Source organism: Gorilla gorilla, chromosome 14, assembly GCF_029281585.2.
Source record: "Gorilla gorilla gorilla isolate KB3781 chromosome 14, NHGRI_mGorGor1-v2.1_pri, whole genome shotgun sequence".
Taxonomy (NCBI): Eukaryota; Metazoa; Chordata; class Mammalia; order Primates; family Hominidae; genus Gorilla; species Gorilla gorilla.
Window position 1 is genome coordinate 60,805,371 of NC_073238.2, and position 23,300 is coordinate 60,828,670.

Genomic DNA, 23,300 nt, shown 5'->3' on the forward strand with positions numbered 1-23,300 from the left:
TTAGTGATTGAAGCAGATGCATTCAATCTGAAATCTGAAAATCTTATATCAAATCTTGGCTCCACTTTGAGTAATGTATTAAAGTCAGATGAGCATTCCTTCTCTCTTCTGTCAATAGAATTACCTTCCTATGATAAGACTTGGTGGGGGAATTAAGGAGGTAAAGTAATTTACTTAAACATACTTCAACAACCAACAATGATTATCATGCAACCAATGCAACCAAAACTCTTTCTTTGCACTTTTTTTCTTTTCTTTTCTTTTCTTTTCTTTTTTTTTGAAACAGAGTCTCACTCTGTTGCCCAGGCTGGAGTGCAGCGGCGCAATCTCAGCTCACTGCAACCTCTGCCCCTGAGTTCAAGCAATTCTACCGCCTCAGCCTCCCAAGTAGCTGGTGCCTGCCACCACACCCAGCTAATTTTTGTATTTTTCATAGAGATGGTGTTTCATCATGTTGGCCAGGCTGGTCTTGAACTCCTGACCGCAGGTGATCTGCCTGCCTAGGCCTCCCAAAGTGCTGGGTTACAGGCGTGAGCCACCACGCCCAGCCTCTTTGCACTACTTGAGGACCATCAAAGGCAATCGCACTCATGACTCTCAGTCTTACTTTATTGCATTCCATTTCCCCTCCCCTCAGCTTCATTTATACCCAGAGCCTCCTCCCAAGTGTCTCTCACTCTCCAAATGCCACTTCTTACAGGAAGTTACTCAACACACAGTAGCTAGTGTTTGTGTCTATATTTTCGACAGCAACTGACACAGAGCCTACCACATAATGAGGGCTCCACAAACATTTGTGAAATTGAATGGAGTTTTATCAGAATACAGACATCTTACTACAAAAAAACTAGAGTAAATAACTTTTTCTTCTAAAAAAAAAAGTTCAACCTCAGTTACCTCTCTCATTGCTAACCTCATTCCCTCCCCCTTGTAGCCACCATCACCACCCCAGGGCAGAAAGGGCATCTGGAACATGATGTGGCATTTCCTTCAGCATCCCTACCCCCACCATTAGCTTAATTTGTTAGGACAGCGACCAGGGAGTGACTGCAATCAAAGGGAGGGTGCTGTGTGCTTCTCTCCAGCTCTGAAGTGCGGCTAACTCTCCTTAGGGTGTAATCAGAGGTTCTTCTTCAGAAGTCCTTGGCGTACTTTTCCTAGCTCACCACAACTATTTCTTCAGTTCATGTCCAAGAGGAATGGGATCATGTTGTATAAATTAAACATTTTGCTTCTCCTCTATCAACCCAGATCCATATTTATATCCACTATTGCTGTTCTGATGATGGAAGATTCCCATCATTGCTTCTTTGGTTCACACTCCAGCAGCACAGTCATGCGTCTCACAGTCTCTAAGGCCACTATAGTAGTTACTGGATAACAGTAACATCAAAAAAGAAGGAAAAGGAAAGAAGGAAGGCAGGAAGGGAGGAAGGGAGGGAGGAAAGGGAGGGAAGGAGTGAAAGAGGAAGGGAGAAAGGAAGAGGGGGGAGGGAGGAAGGAAGGAAGGGAGCTTATTCAGCTTATTGTCAAGTTCAAGAGAGGCTCATAGTTTCTTTATATATAGTAGTAATATTTTCAGAACCAAAAATGAGGATATAGCCTGATGAATGACATTTTCTGATTTTTAATTATACAATTCATAAAGTAATTAAAATTTTGCTAAATTTACTTGAAAACATGCATTAATTAGCCTTTATTGGAAAGAAAGCAATTTAATGTAATCATGTTTATCTGAAAAATTCATGAGATTAGATTATTTTGCTTATGTGGATTGGTTGAAGTGGCAATGGACATAATTCTGAAAGCAGCACAATTTTCCTTAATCAGTTTCTATTCCTGTGACTCTATCTTATGCTTTCTTATGAAATTGAAATGGCATCGAATCTACTTAAACACATTTCAAGAACCAACAATATTAATGCTGCAGTGAGCCATGATTGTGTCACTGTACTTCAGCTTCAGTGACAGAACAAGGTCCTGTCTCAAAAAAAAAAAAAAAAAAAAACAGCAATAATTATAATGCAACCAAAACTCTTTCTTTGCATTTTTAAAGGATCATCAGAGGTGATCATAACTCTACCCTACTTCACCACATTCAGTTGAAGTAGGAGACCACCGGCAGGACTTATTTCTTGGTCCCCATGGGTAAAGTAAAGAAACTGGCAGGAACCAGCAGATGGCCAGAAAAGTGATCCCTAGCTGCTCATTAGCATAAGACACTCCTACCAGCACCATGACAGTTCACAAATGCCATGACAACCACCCAGAAGTTACTGCCCCTTTCCTAGAAAGTTATGAATAACCTGCCCCTAAATTTGCATTAGCCCACCTCTTAATTTGCATATAATTGAAAGTGGATATAAATAGAGTTGCCAACAGTCCATAGCTGCCAACTTTGGTTGCCCTGACTGGAAGTTAGCCCTGCTTATCAAGGAGCAGTGCCATTCAACAAAAAATTGCTAACACCACTGGCTCACCCTTGAATTCCTTCCTAGGCAAAGCCAAGAACCCTCTTGGGCTAAGCCCCAATTTGGGGGCTCATCTATCCTGCAACACCTTTGCCCCTCCCTCCAATTTATTTACACCCAGAATCTACTCCCAACCATCACTCTGTCTCAAATTCCACCTAAACTCTCCCAACATGCTTCTCTGTTTTATTATGCAGATTGACTTTTCAGACCCTTTCCCAACAAGCAAAGAGTGATAAAGTGAGAGAAACTCAATGAGAAATTACAGGATTTGCTTTACTGGGTGCATAAAGTGGGAAAAGACTAGAATATTTCCATACTGATCATTTTTTGGCCTATCAAGTATTGTTTTATGCAATTCAACTTTTCACCTCCCAGAAACTTTTCTCAAAATTTTATGCATAGCTTTATAATTTAGTTATGTATTAAACTTGGGTCATCTCTTCCTTCTAAACTTAGAAAAGGAATATAACTGACTAATTAATGTTAAAGGTTTCCGTAGACAAATAATCCAGTGGAACAAAAGAGAAAATCCAAAAACAGAGCCACATATATATGACCACTTGATTTGCAACAAAGATGCACTGCAATTCAATGGGAGAAAGAATGGCTTTTTCAGGCCAGGCGCGGTGGCTCATGCCTGTAATCCCAGCACTCTGGGAGGCCGAGGTGGGTGGATCATGAGGTCAGGAGATCGAGACCATCCTGGCTAACATGGTGAAACCCCATGTCTACTAAAAATACAAAAAATTAGCCGGGTGTGGTGGCGGGTGCCTATAGTCCCAGCTGCTCGGGAGGCTGAGGCAGGAGAATGGCTTGAACCTGGGAGGCAGAGCTTGCAGTGAGCCGAGATCAGCCACTGCACTCCAGCCTGGGCGACAGAGCGAGACTCCGTCTCAAAAAACAACAACAACAACAACAAAAAGAGTGGCTTTTTCAAACAAAAGGTACTTGGGCATTTTTATATCCATGTGGAAAAGACCTGAACATTGACCTTCACCTCACACCATACACAAAAATAAATTTGAGGTGGATCATAGACCTAAATGTGAAACTTAATAAAGCTTTTTAAAAGAGCACAGAGGAGAATACCATAATGATTTGAACAAAGATTATTTAAACAGGACATGAGAAGCACTAGCCAAAAAGAAGAGATTGGTATTTGAAATAGAGCTATTCAATAACATCTATAATTTAGCTGAATTGTTCACATTAGTTATGGTTTATAATTATTGGGGATTCATAATGTATCATGAATGACTACACAGACATGCAGTTTCTTCATAGCATCGACGGTCTTTACAATTTGGTATGTTTTTGCTGTGGCTGGTACCGGCTTTTTCTTTCCATATTCAGTGCTTCCTTCATGAGCTCTTTTAAGGCAGGTCTGGTGGTGACAAAAATCTCTCAGCATGTCTGTAAATGATTTTATTTCTCCTTCGCTTATGAAACTTAGTTTGGCTGGATATGAAATTCTGGGTTGAAAATTCTTTAAGAATGTTGAATATTGGCCCCCACTCCCTTCTGGCTTGCAGGGTTTCTGCAGCGAGATCCGCTGTTAGTCTGATGGGCTTACCTTTGTGAGTAACCCAACCTTTCTGTCTGGCTGTCCTTAACATTTTTTCCTTCATTTCAACCTTGGTGAATCTGATGATTATGTGTCTTGGAGTTGCTCTTCTCAAGGAGTATCTTTTTGGTGTTCTCTGTATTTCTTGAATTTGAATGTGGGCCTGTCTTGCTAGGTTGGGGAAGTTCTCCCGGATAATATCCTGAAGAGTGTTTTCCAACTTGGTTCCTTTCTCCCCGTGACTTTCAGGTACACCAGTCAAACGTGGGTTTGGTCTTTTCACATAGCCCCATATTTCTTGGAGGTTTTGCTTGTTCCTTTTATTTTTTTTTTCTCTAATCTTGTCTTCCTGCTTTATTTCATTAAGTTGATCTTCAGTCTCTGATATCCTTTCTTCTGATTGATCAATTCAGCTATTGATACTTCTGTATGCCTCACAAAGTTCTCCTGCTGTGTTTTTCAACTCTATGAGGTCATTTAACTTCTTCTCTAAACTCTTATTTTAGTTAGCAATTCTGCTAACCTTTTTTCAAGATTCTTAGCTTCTTTTCAGTGGTTTAGAATATGCTGCTTTAGCTCAGAGGAGTTTGCTATTACCCAGCTTCTGAAGCCTACTTCTGTCCATTTGTCAAACTCATTCTCCATCCAGTTTTGCTCCCTTGCTGGCGAGGAGTTATGATCCTTTGGAGGAGAAGAAGTATTCTGGTTTTTGGAATTTTCAGGCTTTTTGCAATGGTTTTTCCTCATCTTCATGAATTTATCTACCTTTGGTCTTTGATGTTGGTGACTTTCAAATGGAGTTTCTGTCTGGATGTCCTTTTTGTTGATGTTGAAGCTATTCCTTTCTGTTTGTTAGTTTTCATTCTATCACTCAGGCCCCTCTTCGGCAGGTCTGCTGGAGTTTGCTGGAGGTCCACTCCAGACCCCCTTTGCCTGGGTTTCACCAGCAAAGGCTGCAGAACAACAAAGATTGCTGCCTGTTCCTTCTTGTGGAAGCTTCGTCCCAGAGAGGCATCTGTCAGATGCCAGCAAGAGCTCTCCTGTATGAGGTGTCTGTGGACCCCTGCTGGGAGGTGTCTCCCAGTCAGGCGGCACAGGGGTCAGGGACCCACTTGAGTAGGCAGTCTGTCCCTTAGCAGAGCTCGAGCACTGTGCTGGGAGATCTGCTGCTCTCTTCAGAGCCAGCAGGCAGGAACGTTTAAGTCTGCTGAAGCTGCGCCCACAGCTGCCCCTTCTACCAGGTGCTCTGTCCCAGGAAGATGGGAGTTTTATCTATAAGCCCCTGACTGGGGCTGCTGCCTTTCTTTCAGAGATGCCCTGCCCAGAGAGGAGGAATCTAGAGAGGCAGTCTGGCTACAGAGGCTTTGCAGAGCTCCAGTTTGCTCCACTCAGTTCAAACATCCTGGTGGCTTTGTTTACACTGTGAGGGGAAAACTACCTACTGAAGCCTCAGTAATGGTGGACGCTCTTCCCCCAACGAAGCTCGAGTGTCTCAGGTCAACTTCAGACTGCTGTAATGGCAGTGAGAATTTCAAGCCAGTGGATCTTAGCTTGCTGGACTCCATAGGGGTGGGATCTGCTGAGTTAGACCACTTGACTTCCTGGCTTCAGCACCCTTTCCAGGGGAGTGAATGGTTTCGTCTCACTGGTGTTCCAGGTGCCACTGGGGTATGAAAAAAAACTCCTGCAGCTAGGTTATTGTCTGCCCAAATGGCTGCCCAGTTTTGTGCCTGAAACCCAGGGCCCTGGTGGCATAGGCACCCAAGGGAATCTCCTGGACTACAGGTTGCTTAAGACTGTGGGAAAAGCATAGTATCTAGGCTGCAGTGCATTGTTCCTCATGGCACAGTCCCTCACAGCTCCCCCTGGCTAGGGGAAGGAGTTCCCGACCCCTTGTGGTTCCAAGGGAGGTGACTCCCCACCCTGCTTTGGCTTGCCCTCCATGGGCTACACCCACTGTCTAACCAGTCCCAATGAGAAGAGCTGGGTACCTCAGTTAGAAATGCAGAAATCACCTGCCTTCTGTGTTGATCTCACCAGGAGCTGCAGACTGGAGCTGTTCCTATTCAGCCATCTTGCTAGCAACCTCTTCTATAATATAGTTTTTAGAAATTCTTTCTAACTTAAACTTGCATATATTCTAGACATTTCATTCCTAGATATTTATGTTCACATGAAGATTTATACACAAATTTTTATAGCTTTATTTGTAAAGCACCAAACTGGAAACATTCCAAATATCCATCAACAGGTAAATGAATAAACAAATTGTATACCCATAAAGCAGAATACTATTCAGAAATTTTAAAGTGTTGATTAACACCAAAATGTGAATAAATCTGAAAACAAAAACAAGGTAGTAAAATAAACTCCACAAAGTGAGTACATAATGTGAGATTCCACTTATATAAAATGCTTAAAATAAGAAAAACAAAATATAATGACAGAAAGGAAATTAATAGTTGTAGAAAGGAGAGGTTGTAGGACTCTATATGAATTACAAAAGAAGATACTCTTGGGGCTGGTGGGTATACTTATCAATTTAATTGCAGTGTTTATTTGAGTGGCTTATATGCATATCAGTTCAACAAATTAAACACTTTATGCACTGATTATTGTACGTCAATTAAACCTCAACAAAAATATTAAAATGCATTAATCAGTATGTTAAATATTACTAGAAGGAAGCACTTTTAAAAGAATTAATATAAGTCATTAAGATTTAAAAATTGCTATATCACAAATTAATATACAAATGATGACTATAGTAAATCCTAACATTAAATAACAGTTTTCATTATTATACTGTACATATTCATTTCATATTATTTTGTTTTATTTTTGTTTATGTTTTGCCTTTTTGAAATCTGTTAGTAAACTAGATATGGGAAATTTGCTAACCATTTTTAAAATAGCTTCATAATTCTGGAGTCTGTAAATAAATGGGGTATAAATACAAACCACTTGGGATTTTAAACATATACTGTCATGCTCACTTTGGCACTTATACTAAAATTGAAACAATAGAGAGAAAACTAGCATGGCCCCTATGCAAAGATGACACACACATCTTTGAAGCATTCCATATTTTTACCAGAATAGCCAGATTAGAGAGAAACATAACTGACCTGATGGAGCTGAAGAACACAACATGGGAAATTCACAGTGCAATGACACGTATCAATAGCAGAATAGATGAAGTGGAGAAAAGAATCTCAGAGCTTGAAGACTATCTTTCTGAAATAAGACAGGCAGACAAGAATAGAGAAAAAAAAATGAAAAGGAATGAACAAAACCTCTCAGAAATGTGGGACTATGTAAAAAGACTGAACCTACAACTGATTGGGGTACTTGAAAGAGACAGGGAGGACAGACCCAAGTTGGAAAACATACTTCGGGAGGTCATCCAGGAGAACTTCCTCCAATCTAGAAAGACAGGCCGAGATTCAAATTCAAGAAATCTAGGGAGCCCCAGTAAGATACTTCACAAGAAGATCAATGCCAAGGCACATAATCGTCAGATTCTCCAAGGTTGAAAGAAAAGAAAAAATGTTACGCGCAGCCAGAGAGAAAGGCTGGGTCACCTACAAAGGGAAATCCATCAGTATAACAACAGACCTCTCAGTGTAAACCTTACAAGACAGAAGCAATTTGGGGCCAATATTCAACATTCTTAAAGAAAACAATTTCCAACCCAGAATTTCATATCCAGCCCAACTAAGTTTCATAAGCGAGGGAGAAATAAGATTCTTTTCAGACAAGCAAAGGATGAGGGAATAAGTCACCTCCAGGCCTGCTTTGCAAGAGTTCCTGAAGGAAGCACTAAATATGAAAAGGAAAAACTGTTACTAGCCACTACAAAAACATACTGAAGTATACAGACCAGTGACACTATGAAGTGACCATGTAATAAGTCTGCAAAATAACCAGCTTGAATTATGATGACAGGATCAAACTCACACATAGCAGTATTAACATTAAATGTAAATGAGCTAAATGCCCCAATTAAAAGACATAGGATGGCAAGCTGGACGGGGTCAAAATCTGTTGGTATGCTGTCTTCAAGAGACCCATCTCACATGCAAAGACACACATAGGTTCAACATAAAGGGACTGAGAAAAATTTACCAAGCAAATGGAAAACAGAAAAAAGTAGGGGTCACAAACCTAGTTTCTGACAAAACAAATTTTAAACCAACAAAGATCAGAAAAGACAAAGAAGGGCCCTATATAATGGTAAAGGAGTCAATTCAACAAGAAGAGCTAACTATTCCTAAGTAGACATACACCCAATAAAGGAGCACCTGGATTTATAAAGCAAGTTCTTAGAGACATACAAAGAGATGTAGACTCCCACAAAATAATAGTGGGAGACTTTAACTCCACACTGACAATGTTAGATGGATCATCAAGACAGAAAATTAACAAAGATACTCAGGACCTGAACTCAGCTCTGGATCAAGCAGACCTGATCGATATATACAGAACTCCTCATCTTGCAAACAACAGGATATACATTCTTCTCACTGCCATATACACTTACTCTAAAATTGATCACATAATCTGAAATAAAACACTCTTCAGCAAATGCAGAAGAACTGAAATCATAACAGTATCTCAGATCACAGCACAATCAAATTAGAATTCAAGACTGAAAAATTCACTTAGAACCACAAAACTACATGGAAATTGAACAAGCTGTTCCTGAGTCACTCGTGGGTAAATAATGAAATTAAGGCAAAATCAAGAAGTTCTTTTAAACTAATGAGAACAAAGAGACAATGTATCAGAATCTCTGGGATGCTGATAGAGTGGTGTTATCAGGGAAATGTATAGCACTAAATGCTCACATCAAAAACTAGGAAGATGTCATATTAATAACCTAATATCACAACTAAAAGAACTAGAAAACCAAAAGCAAACAAACCCAAAGATGGCAGAAGATAAGCAATAACCAAGATCAGAGGGCAACTGAAAGATAAAGACATGAAAATTCCTTCAACAAATCAATGAATCCAGGAGCTTTTTTTTTTGCAAAAAAATAATACAGTAGACCACTAGCTAGACTAATAAAGAATAAAAGAGAGAAGAATCAAGTAGACACAATCAGAAATGATAAGGGAGATATCACCAATGACCCCACAGTAAAGCAAACAACCATCAGAGAATACTATGAACACCTGTATGCACATAAACCACATAAACAAGAAAATCTAGAAGAAATGGATAAATTCCTGAATACATACATCCTCCCAAGACTGAACCAGAAAGAAATTGAAACCCTGAGTAGACCAATAATGAGTTCTAAAATTGAGTCAGTAATAAGTAGTCTACCAACCAAAAAAGCCCAGGACCAGATGGATTTACAGCTGCATTCTAACAGAGGTACAAAGAAAAGCTGGTACCATTTCTATTGAAGTTATTCCATAAAGTTGAAAAGGAGGGACTCCTCCATAACTAATTTTATGAGGCCAGCATCATCCTGATACCAAAAACCTGACCACAATACACCAAAAATAGAAAACTTCAGCTAATATCCCAGATTAACACTGATGCAAATATCTTTAATAAATACTGACAAACCAAATCCAGCAGCACGTCAAAAAGCTTATCCATCACATTCAAGTTAGTTTCATCCCTAGGGTGCAAGGTTGGTTTAACATATTAAAATAAATAAATACAATTCATCACATAAACAGAGCTAAAGACAAAAACCACATGATTTTCTCAATAGATGCAGAAAAGACCTTTGACAAAATTCAGCATCCCTTTATCTTAAAAACTCTCAATAAACTAGGTTTTAAAGGAATATACTTCAAGATAATAAGAACCATATCTAACAAATCCACATCAAATATCATACTTAAAGGGCAAAAGCTGGAAGTATTCTCCTTGAAAACCATCATAGGACAAGGATGCACTCTCTCACCACTCCTATTCAAAACAGTATGGAAGTTTTGACCAGGGCAATCAGACAAGAGAAATAAATAAAGGGTATTTAAATAGGGAGAAAGAATGTCAAATTATCTTTATTTGCAGATGATCCTATGTCAAGAAAATTTCATTGTCTCAGTCAAAAAGCTTCTTAAGCTAATAAGAAACTTAAGCAAAGTCTCAGGATACAAAATCCATGTGCAAAAATCACTAGCATTCCAGTACGCCAGCAACAGTCAAGCAGAGAGCTAAATCAGGAATGAACTGCAATACACAATTGTTACAAAAAGAGAAAAATATTTAGGAACACAGCTTATAAGGGCAGTGAAGGACCTTTTCAAGAACTATGAACTATTGCTTAAGGAAATCAAAGAAGACACAAGCAAATGGAAAAACGTTCCATGCTCATGAATAGGAAGAATCAATATTGTGAAAATGGCCATACTGCCCAAAGTAATTTATAGATTCAATGCTATTCGCATTAAACTACCATTGATGTTCTTCACAGAAGTAGAATAAACTATTTTAAAATTCATATGGAGTCAAAAAGGGAGCCTGAATAGCCAAGACAATCCTAAGCAAAAAGAACAAAGCTGGAGGCATCGTGCTACTTGACTTCAAACTATACTACAAGGCTACAGTAACCAAAACAGCAAGGTACTGGTACAAAAACAGATACAAAAACAAACGGAACAGAATAGAGACCTCAGAAATAAAACCACACACCTATAAGCATCTGATCATCAAAAAACCTGACAAAAACAAGCACTGGGGAAAGGATTCCCTATTTAGTAAATGATGCCGGGAAAACTGGCTAGCCATATGCAGCAAATTAAAACTGGACCCCTTCCTTATACCTTATACAAAAATTAACTCAAGAGAGATTAAAGACTTAAATGTAAAACTGGAAACTATAAAAACCGTAGAAAAAAATCTAGGCAATATCATTCAAGACATTGGCACCAGCAAAGATTTCATGATGAAAATGCCAAAAGCAATTTCAAAAGCAAAATTTGACAAATGGGATCTAAGTAAACTAAAGAGCTTTTGCACAGCAAAAGAAAGTATCATCAGAGTGAACAAGTAGCCTACACAATGGGAGAATATTTTTGCAATCTATCCATCTGACAAGGCTTTAATATGGAAAGTCTACAAGAAACTTAAGCAAACTTAGAAGAAAAAAAGCAAACAACCCCATTAAAAAGTGGGCAAAGAACATGAACAGACACTTCTCAAAAGAAGACATACATGCGGTCAACAAACATGAAAAAAACATCTCAACATCACTGATCATTAGAGCAATGCAAATCAAACCCACAATGAGATACCATCTCGTGCCAGTGATAATGGCAATTATTAACAGGTCAAGAAACAACAGATGCTGGTGAGGTTGCAGGGGAAAAGGAATGCTTTTACACAGTTGGTGGGAATGTAAATTAGTTCAACCATTGTGGAAGATAGTGTGGCAATTCCTCAAAAATCTAGAGTTAGATATATTATTTGACCCAGCAATCCCATTACTGAGTATATACCCAAGGAGTATAAATTATTCTACTATAAAGATACATGCGCACATATATTTATTTATTTTATTTATTTATTTATTTTTTTTGAGACAGAGTCTCTCTCTGTTGCCCAGGCAGGAGTGCAGTGGCGCGATCTTGGCTCACTGCAAGCTCTGCCTCCTGGGCTCACACCATTCTCCTGCCTCAGCCTCCCGAATAGCTGGGACAACAGGCGCACACTGCTACACCTGGCTAATTTTTTGTATTTTTAGTAGAGAGGGGGTTTCACCATGTTAGCCAGGATGGTCTCGATCTCCTAACCTTGTGATCCGCCCGCCTCAGCCTCCCAAAGTGCTGGGATTACAGGCGTAAGCCACCGCGCCCGGCCCCATGCACACGTATATTTATTGCAGCACTCTTCGCAATAGCAAAGACGTGGAAACAACCCAAATGCCCATCAACGATAGACTGAATAAAGATAATGTGATACATATACACCATGGAATACAATGCAGCCATAAAAGGGAACAAGATCATGTCCTTCGGAAGGATATGGACAGAGCCGGAAGCCGTTATCCTCAGCAGATTTTTGCAGGAACAGAAAACCAAACACTAATGTTCTTACTTAAAAGTGGGAGCTGAACAATGAGAACACATGGACACACTGTGGGGGAAACAACACATATTGGTGCCTGTCAGGGGAGTTGTGGTGGGAGGGGGCTCATCAGAAAGAATAGCTAATGGATGCTGGGCTTAATACTTAGGTGATGGGATGATCTGTGCAGCAAATCACCATGGTGCACATTTACCTATGTAACAAACCACATATCCTGCACATGTACTCCCAAACTTAAAAGTTAAAGGAAAAAAAAGAAAATGTAACCAAATTAAATTTAAATTGAATCATTTAAATTAAATGAAAATGATTTAAACCATTTGATTAAAAGATCGAATCAAATAAGATCTAGTATTTGAGAGCACAGCATGGTCACTACTGTCAACAGTAATTTATTATGCATTTTAAAATAACTAAAACATTATAATTGGGTTGTTTGTAACACAAAGAAAGGATAAGTGCCTGAGGTGATGAATACCCCATTTATCCTGATGTGATTATTATGCATTGTATGCCTCAATCAAAAGATCTCATGTTCCCCATTAAGGTACACACCTAACATGTACACACAAAAATTAAAACTTATTTAAAAAGACAAAATAATGCCTATTCCCGTCTTTCATATATTTAAATGTGACAAATAATAAATATAAATAATGCACAAAGGCTTTACTTAGCATAGTTACCTTATTGTTATCTTAGCCTTATTAATAGCAAAATATTTTATAAACTTGAGTTAAATATCATCGATAAAGTTCTAATCAGCTGCCCATAAGATATTTAAGACATTTTTCTAAATACAAAAAATTAAGTTTCCATGCTTTTGATGGAGCATCTACATGGGAAAATTTTAAATTGCATCAGAAAAGGCAGAGAAAAGTGAATTATGATTTCCAGGAAGATAGAGTAACCTTTGCATTTTAATAATAAGTATGTGATTCATGCCAGATTCCTATGACAATTCATAACTATATTCTTGGATATTTTGATTCTACCTGGCTTGACTAAAAAATAATCTTAATGGAACATTAAATGAGGAGTAGAGAGACAACCTGTAATCAAAATCAAATTATTCTCTGATCTAATTCATCCCGAAGATTCTTAGAATAGTTTATTCCTCACAGTATATTTACTGATACATTGCTGCTTAAAAAAATCACTTTATTTAATAACGACTTGGTTATATATGACTACAGGTAACAAGAACGTCTTTTTCAGGAATCAAATACAAATTTCTGAAACAGTGACTGATAATGCAAAACAAAGGGAAACTAGTGTTTAATGGAATATGGAGGGTCAGATGTGGATAAAATATTTCAAAAAAAAAAAAACAGGAGTACCTTAACATTGTAATAGAAATGCAAATGTTTAATCACTCTTTATTCCACCAGGAGAAATGCACTTAAAGTAATATAATACTAGCCACAACTTATTTGAGAAAAGAATCAAAAGCAAAGATGCCAGGCAGAATTTATATTAAGTTGCAAAAAGTAAAGTCTGGGTTAGATAGAAAAGCAGTTATCTCATTTCACATGATAGAAATAACAGAATATTTAGACTACCTTTTCTTCTCATGAGAAAACACTCAATAAATTGAGATAAGAGCATTTTCTCCTATTTCCATTTTAGGCATTATATTATTTTTTCATTTCTCATGCCTGGTTTTGTTAAGTAAGCACTCTCTTGTAGCCAGAAATCATTCTGTCAAAGGATAATAATTCATTTTGTTGTAATTTTGTTTAGTTTAACACAAACACACACCCTTATTCTTTAACTTGTATACTGGATTACTGATTAATTGTTGAGGCACTATTTGGACAATTAAAAATTAGAGACTCCTTTTGGTATAATGATTTTTATAAATTGATTTGGTTTAATATTAATCATTATGAAATAGGTAATAGACTATTTTTCCAAGATAATTACATATATATGTGGATGATTTGTGCCCTTTTCAGTTTTTTCTCGCTTTGTATTTTTAACTTGTTTCTCAAGGATTTTGTCTGCAAACATACTGTCATTTGTTACTTGTGAGGCGAACATTGTTAACATTAAAATTTGTCATTGGTGATTACTGTAATCCTAAATTTGATGTGAAAAAATTCCTCCTACAGTCCTGCTACTATATTGGTAGAGTCAACTGTCAAAAATAATAATATAAATTTGTAATAAAACAGACTGTTGATTTTCAAAAGAATAACAAATAAGAGGGAAAAAAGTTACATACAAAGCTGCCTACATAGAGAAATAACCCTTCAACAATATTATAAAATTTATTTTAGCACTGAAATGTGTTGATCACATTTGCATGAGGAAAAACATCATATTTTACAGTTATTTTAGATATTTACATAAAAATGAGGCTCATAAATAAATCTATATTGACAAAGAAGGACAATGTTTGTGCTGTACTGAGAATGACAACTGTGATGAATCAAGGACAACTGTGAGAGTTAAGTTCAAAAGGAAATGACTTGATGAATAGCAATTTTACCTCAGGCCACAAAGTACACTAGGTCATTGTCTGCAGGCTCTTCTGAACAGCCTGTGTTCATCCAGAATTATACCAGAAGGATAGAAGCTGTGTGAGATGAGACAGAAGAGATCACCTTTACAGCCCCAAAGTATATTAATGCTCTTTTTGCAGCTCTCACCATCTTTTAGAGATGCTTATGTTGATGCTTTTTTGATAAACCGCTTAGCCAAAAAATATCTTGAGAAAGTGCTAAACAACTACAATTGAACTTTTATTGTTGGTAAATAGAAAACTTTGATCATTTAATGCACAACACTACAGTGAATGATGGCGGAGTTAAAGATGAAACATGCCTGATTATATAATGGTCAAGAATATGATACGCTTTAGCTATAAAGTGCTTTTATTGGAAACTATTTGTCCACTCACCTTCAGATCTCAGTATAAAAGTGGGTTCTCAGACTGGTCTCCCTAAATGCACAGAGTAAACTAGATTCAACTACCATAGGCATTTGCAAATCTCTATACATGATTTGGAAATTATTTGTCACTTTAGTGATATGTCTCCGTTGTTCACTAGACAATACGCTCTGTGATAGTAGGTCACATATTTGCTTTGTTCAATACTGTGCCCCAGAGTAATTTTGGGGGTACATATTAGACATTCTGTGCATATTTGCTAAATACATATAGGAATCAATTGATTTTATAAGTGAAAAACTAGAAGAACCACCTGTATAATATGGATACTACATAAATGCAATGTGTTATAATTATGAAGCAGCATATGGTAATTCATATTTCATTAACATAAGAGGTAGAGACATTTTTCAAAAAGCAGAAAACCAAGAATCACAGGATTGGGTTTATATAAGAAGTGCCACTAAAATTTGTGTGGTCTAGGCAAATTTACTTAAAATTAGCATGAAAATTCACTGAGATAATAAGTGTAAAATGTTCTATAACACTCTGTATTTTACATATTTGATGAGTCATAGATATTAGTAGTAAAATTATGGCAACATAACACCTGGCCTTCTGCATAGGTGACCATGCTACATGTGTTTTTCTTCCTGGCAGTTGCCTTCCATACAAGACTACAATTTCTCCCTGTTCTACTCAGAAATATGAATGTGACTCTTGTTGGCAATGAAAGGTAGAAACGCATGAATCAAGTGCAGATGTCTTTTCTGCTGTGATGTATGGAAATAGTCTAGATAGAAGCTGCTTTACGATTTGAGTCCTGCAAATTAGATGACATTGAGCAGAGCAACCACTGACCCATAATTAAAATAAAATGGGAAAATGAAATAAGGTCTGTTTTAATAAGTTTCTATGATTTTTAGAATGTTTTCTACAGCTGCATGACATGACCTAATCCGACAGATTTAACAACCCTCTTTTTTAGTTAGAAGCACTGAAAATTTGATGGCAAGATTACATAAAGAAAGAATGATTGCTATAGTGGCCCAAAACATGATCCAGAAACTTATATCAGAAGAGCAGTGTTGAGAGTAAATATCTTACATTTTTCAAGCAAGCATTTTTTTTAACATTGAAAGTGCCATTAGAGTTTTAAAATAGTAAGCTTTAAGGCAGTCTTAAGATTTACACTATAAACAACTGGTGGGAAATAAAGTAGAAAAACCAGCCTAGCACAGGGCAAGAGTCTAGAAGTAGTGAAGACAATGTTTAGGTGCTAGTGAGTGCCTGAGAGTGCCCTGTGCTTGTGTGATTCCTGGTTTTCTGCTGTTTAAAAAATTTATCCACCACTCATGTGAATGAAATATGAATGACTGTGCCATAGGAACACCTTCCACCCAAGAAAAATGTGGACATCTGAAATGAGAGAAAATGTGCGGTCAGCATTTGATGAGGTGCCAGACCTCATGATCACTGTCCAGTACTAGCGTGGTGAAGCACTGGAGGCAGGTGTATGGTGAGGCACTACTAGGCTGAGGGTCTCTAAGACAATCTCTAGCTCCAGCCTAGATACCAGACTACTGCTGCCGTATAATTGACTCTAGGTAAACAAAGAGAAGAACTACCAAGTTTGCCAATGCACAGAATCATGAGAAGTAATTAATTGTTGTTTAAGCCACTATTGTGTTATGGAATGTATTAGCCTACTTGGGCTGCCATAACAAAATACCACAGCCTGGCTTAAATGTCAGAAATTTATTTTCTTACAGTTCTGGGGTCTATACATCTAGATCAAGGTAATGTCAGGGTTTGTCTCCAGTGAGGTCTCTCTTCCTGGTTTGCAGATGGCCCTTCTGGCAGTAGCTTCACATGGCCTTCTTCTGGGTGTGCACAGAGATAGAGATGTCATTTCTTATAACATCATCAGCCCTACTCTCACAATAATGACTTCATTTAACAATTATCACTTTCGTATAGGCTCTATCTCCAAATAAAATCCACTGGGAGATAGGGATTCAACATTTGAATTTTGCCACAGTTCAGCCCATCACATGCAACTAAGGCCAACTGAAACAATATATATTTTTGAATTGTTTTAATGTTCCATTAATCAATTCATTTATTTCTGGAGCAATATTGTAGTCTTAGTTCACAGCTTTAATAATGGCATCTATTTGCCTGGCACAGTGTCTCACGCCTGTAATCCCAGCACTTTGGGAGGCCAAGGTGGGTGGATCACCTGAGGTTGGGAGTTCAAGACCAGCCTGACCAACACAGTGAAACCCCATCTCTACTGAAAATATAAAATTAGCTGGGCATGGTGGCACATGCCTGTAATCCCAGCTACTCAGGAGGCTGAGGCAGGAGAATCACTTGAACCTGGGAGGTAGAGGTTGCAGTGAGCCGAGATCGCACCATTGCATTCCAGCCTGGTGACACAGTGAGACTCCGTCTCAAAAAAAAAAAAAAAAAGAAAAAAAAGAAAGAAAGACATCTGTTAAGAAAATTTCCTGCTTTTATTATATTTTCCCTTTTTTGACATTGATTTATTCAGAAATATATTTTAGTTTCCAAACACATTTTTCCTGGTTTCTCTTTATTTTTGCTTAATTGGATTGTGGTTATAGGCTTCTATTTTTAAAATAAAATTCTGTTAGTTTTATTAATATCTATTGACAAAAATTATATAAATATGAGTATACAATGTGATGATTTGATATACATATGCCTTGTGAAATTTTTATATACCTGTTATATTAGACAAATAAAAAGACACAATCTTTTTAAACGACTCTGTTTTTAATATTTGACTGTTGGATAGCTTTGAGGCCTAAATTGCCCCTTTCTGTTTTTGTGCTATTTCTGGAAAAGCAGATAGAGCCCACAGGCACCTTTCTTTGATGAACAGGAAAGATCAAACAACACAAACCCAAGCTCCCATGCAGAAACCCTCTCTCTCCTCCTCCACCTTAAACACTCAATCAAAAAGTCCCATTATGTGAGTAATAAATCTTTTTATACCTTGGTGTTTTTGTGGTATAATCAATCTCCACATCCATATCAGTTTTGGGTTGGAGGGATGGATCCCATAGTGAACCAGAAAACAATTGGTATGTGAACAGGATAGCCTAGGTAATGACCACCATCTGTGGCCCTTTATGTCCTGGTTCACTGATTGGCTCTGCTCTCTGCTGGACAGTATGTACTTTCGGCTGTTGCCAGCTGACTTCCATGTGCTTTGAGCTTTACTTCTTAGTGCCACATATGTTACTTCTGTCAAGGTTCTGCTTCATATTTAACTGGCATTATTTGAAAATTTTGGTAGTTGGTGCTCAAGAATACCAGCATGGGATTAGGGATCTTCCTTAACATGGCACAGATTGTGTGTCTCAGCCTATACCTATCTGTGTGTCAAATTAAATCATTTATTTTGATCTAACCATAAGCTTTGATTGAATCTAGACATCAGTAAAACATTGGCTCACTTTCTACTGAGTGCTTGGGAAAACACCTATATACTGTACAATTTATGGACCCATTAGGTGGTTGCTTAAATAACTATAGTCACCATTTTTGAATGCTGATGTCAACGCTCTTAATATCAGATAGGTCTCTAGGAATCCAAATGCTGCTACCGCCATCTATACTTCTATCACAACAGAGATTCTGATCCTCAAACTTAAGGAGGAAAACATCCAAGGAACCTTGGCATAGATCTTGGGAAAAGCTATCTTGAATCCTTTATATCGCCTTATCTTCCACCCACCTCTTCTTTAAAAAGCCAGGGGGCATCATCAATCTATTGGACAAGGATAAAATGGTTGGACTGTGAGTCTGATGAATGCTATGGCTTGTCAACATACCAAAGAGATCATTCAAACCTGGCTTTTGCCTAGCGCCTCTAAAGCCAGTAATGCAATAAGTACCGTGGGGAGCCTCTTTACTGTGATGACAGCAATTTGGGAACTTCTGGAGGAAGAAACTTATAAATATTAGGAGTGTAGAGAAGGACCCTAAGAACATGGGGACTAACAGGGACAAATACACAAAATGAGCTACCATCAGCACAAAAACCAAGACAGACACCTAGATACATGATGACAAGCCAGAAACTCAGACAGAGGCCCACAGTCTGATATAAATGGAAATAAATTTACTTACTTAAAGAATTTACCCAATAGAAATATTAAAAGGGTGCTGTTTGACATTTAAATCTCTACATCATTGGTTCTAAATTAATTTTAAAATCTGCTGAAATGTACGTATTGACAACTATTCATGGCCTTAACTGATATAGGTGACAAAATTGTTATTATACATGGATGTCCCACTAAATTCACTAAATTTAAACAAAGTACCTGCTATTTTCTTAAGGAAGTTACCAGGCATAAAACAGAAAACTAACAGATATGTGTTACCTTAACCATGAGAAATGTTGCTTTGCCAGAATTTCTAATGGCCATAGTATTCATTGCCCTTAAAATATCCTATAGTGGCCCCTTTGACTCAAGTAAATAATTGAAATAAAATTATGTCTTTGGCACTTAAAATCGACTTGACAAATAAAACCCGATGGATCTTCTAGTTTTTTTAATTAAAACAGTTGATAAAGCCTAATATAAATTAAAATGTGGGTTTCAATGTTTGAAATCTACTTTGTAGCCCTATGTAGAAAAGGATGATTATTTTTACTATTTTACTATTAAATAGCCCAATTCAATCTGTTCTTAAAACTGAAAATAATGATGGACATCTTGCAGTGGCAGTGGATGACCATGAACTCAGTGTGGCTCTACCCATTAAAGCCCACACCTATAATATTACTGAAATCATCGATTCCATCCAATCAACAACTAGTAAATACTTTATAGTACTAGATTTGATTAATATGCTCTACTCAGTGCCTAGTTAGGTGAACATGTTCTGTTTAGTGCTTATTTCAGCTGCAGTGCCTTCACCTTTGAAGGGATATGCATTTTCCTGGATACTGATGGGGTGATTCAATAGCCTTGCATTCTTTTACAGTCTTTGTAGGAAAGATCTTAGTTGTATCTGGCTTTCTCCAGGAGCACAGGTCTGACATTACATTGATGGTATCTCCTCCAAGGAGATTTATTTGTCACACACACATGCAGGACATAAAAGTAATCACAAAGGCGTTTACAAAAAGTAGCGGTGGAAATAGGTTATAACTCTGCATTTACAACAAGGTCCCACTACTTCAGTTAGATTTCTGAAAAATATTTGGTTTGTTAAAAACTGTTCCATCCCTGACACTGTTAGAAACAACAACAACAACAACAACAACAACAACAAACTATTGATCATCTCAGCACCAAGAATGCTGAAAGAATCTTGACTTCTTTTAAGGCTTTGAAGGTTCTGGAGGCAATATATTCCTATTTTAAAATTTTATTTAGCCTAATTTATGCTATAATTCACAAATCAGCCCACTCTGAATGGGATTCTCTGCAACAAGAGGTTCTAGAATCTGCCCAACTTGAAATTCAACAAGCAGTCTCATGAGTATCCCCTAAAGATTTCCATAAAGGAGAACTTCTCTGTTTTTAGTCTATTGTCAGATGAAATCACACTGAAGAAAATCACCTTTTCACAGAACAACTGGCCAGATATACGACCCCCAAAATCAACCTGATAATGAGAACTGAAATTCATATACTCTTCTGATGGTAGAACCACCAAATACACAATGAATACTGCTGGGTTTCTGCTGCTACCCATCCCCTAACCAGAACATAAATTTTTAATTTATATATTCTGAAGATGTGCTGTTAGGAATATTTACATTTATACATTTTAAAAGATTTAGATATTTAAGGGTAATTTGAATTCTTATTTTCTAGTAAAAATGTTATGTAAAGTCTATATTGTCAGATATAAACGTGGCTATCTCCGCTATTTCCAGTTACTACATATTTGGCTAGATCATCTTTTATCACTCTTTTATTCTGAAAATTTGTTCTTTGTTTTTATGTATGTTTATTTAAAAAATATATAGATAAATTTAGTAGTTTAATGCAGTTTTATAATCTTTGTCTTTTCTAGGTCTTTTTTATTAATTAATAATTATTACTGAACTACTGTTATTTCTCAAATATCTTATGTAATTTCTGTTTATACCATCCCTTAATGTGGTTTTTCTATTTTCTTATGTTTTAATTGATTTAGATCTTTTCTTTATTTTCTCTAATAATTTGTAACTTAAATATGTCATTTCTATTTCCCTAATATTTTCTGACAGATTTTTGCTATAAAACTCACCTATCAACGTTAGGGCCACTATTAGCATATGATTTGTCATCTAATTCAGGGCATTGTTGAAAATATGAGTTATATTTGTATTTATAGTGAGACATACAGTTTATTTACATAATTATACATTTAAAATATCGTGGGAAGCCAGAATGTATGTCAACCAAGTAATTGTTAAAATTAATATCTCTTTCCTCATGCTAAATGAAGTAATGATTTTTAAAAATTATGTCTTTGTTTCTATCAACCTACAAATTTATCAATTATTTTCTTTATCATTACTTTTTGAATCTCAAATTTTACATTTGAAGTAATTTTTCTTCATCATAAAAACATCTATTAGATCTTTCATTAGAAAATATCTTTCATAGAGAACATTTGTTAGTAGAAAGTATTTTTATTCCACTATCATTCTTGAAAGATATATTGACTGTGTGTTAGAATTCTAAGCTAATTATTTTCTCTTAGTACTCTGCAGACATTCATTTATTCTCTGACTTCCAGTTATTATTTATCTCTTCTCTGGCTATTGTTAAAGTCTTTTTGTTAACTCTAGCTTTACTAAGATGCATTGAAGTGAAATTTATATTTTATGCATTATGATTTGAATTTGGGGCTTCTTAAATCTGTGTGTCAACACTTGCCATAAATTTTACCATTACCTCTGAAATTATTACATATTTACACATTTATTTATATGTTTATTTCCAGAACTTCAATTAGATGCAGATCATACTACCTTACTCTGCCATGTCTTTTTATTGCTTTATTTTTTACATGCTTATTACTTTGTCTTCTCAGAATTTTCTTGTTATATATTTCAGCTTATTAACTGCTTCTCAGTCTTGTCTGCTAAGTAAGCAATGTTGTTTTATATAAATTATCTTTGTAAATTTCTAGTGGTTATATATCTCTTTCAACTGAGCATATTGACTAGATCATCCTCCCCCCATGCAAAGCTGACCCAAAACACAGAAAAATAACATTAAAGTTGACCTCATTACAAATATCATATAAATATTGCATTCTCATTATTTTTTTCTTTCCCTTTATACCTTTTGAGTAATTCAAACTGGATGCTTATGAAAACTTTATTTATCATTTTTGTCTGACTTCATATCTAGAATCAATTTGGTTCAATGCAGCTTCTAACCACCAGGATATGCAGGCATAAAAAATGAGTTACAGAAAATATATTTTCATACGCAGCTTATGATTAAAGAAGAGAAATGGCATTTTCATGGAAACCCACAACACGCAGAATAATAAAATGATTTCCATGTAAGAACAGATAATATCCAGGCACACTGACCACAGTGTTCTTCCTTCAACACTCCCCATGACTGCAGGGCACATCTCTAAAATATTTGCTTGGCATCTCCTTTACCTTTCTCAAAGATTTGCTCAAATCTCATCTTCTCTATGTGTCGTTATGCCCACAATACTGCACCACAAGGCATTACCATGGGAACCGCTCATAATCCATATTCTACTTTAAAAAAATGTAACATTTACCATATATGCATACATATTTTTATATGTAGATGAAATAAGCCACCTTTTTTTTTTACTTTTAAAGATTTTATTTTTATTTAGAGCAGTTAAGCTCATGCCACAATAGAGCAGAAAGTACAGAGAATTACAGTAGTCTCTCATTATCTGTGGTTTGACTTTTCAGTTTCAGTTACTTTCATGGTCCAAAAATATTAAATGTAAAATTCCAGAAATAAACAATTCATAAGTTTAACATTGCACATCATCTTGAGTAGCATGATGAAACCTCATGCTGCCCCACTCTGTCCTGCCCAGGGACCAGGGCCATAAATCATCCCACCCATTAGTCACTTAGTAGACCCCTTGGTTATCAGATTGCCATGGAACTGTAGTGCTTGTGTTTATGTAACCCTTATTTTAGTTTACTTAATAACAGCCCCAAAGTACAAGGACTGTGACGCTGGGATATTTTTATCTGTCATATTTTATTGGTAGTTGATATGGTTTGGCTGTGTACCCACCCAAATATCATCTTGAAATC

The 23,300-nt window shown here is 36.7% G+C and overlaps 1 protein-coding gene and 1 non-coding gene across 16 annotated transcripts in view; one reads left to right on the forward strand and one right to left on the reverse strand.

Annotated features, from left to right (window-relative positions):
* The window catches only part of LOC129526151 (protein associated with UVRAG as autophagy enhancer-like), an 82,007-nt gene that overhangs the window by 47,908 nt on the left and 10,799 nt on the right, over window positions 1-23,300 (reverse strand). The window lies entirely within an intron of this gene.
* LOC115933320 (U6 spliceosomal RNA) lies at window positions 7,027-7,130 on the forward strand. Its single transcript, XR_004069195.1, has one exon. It is a non-coding gene; the product is annotated as a U6 spliceosomal RNA (small nuclear RNA).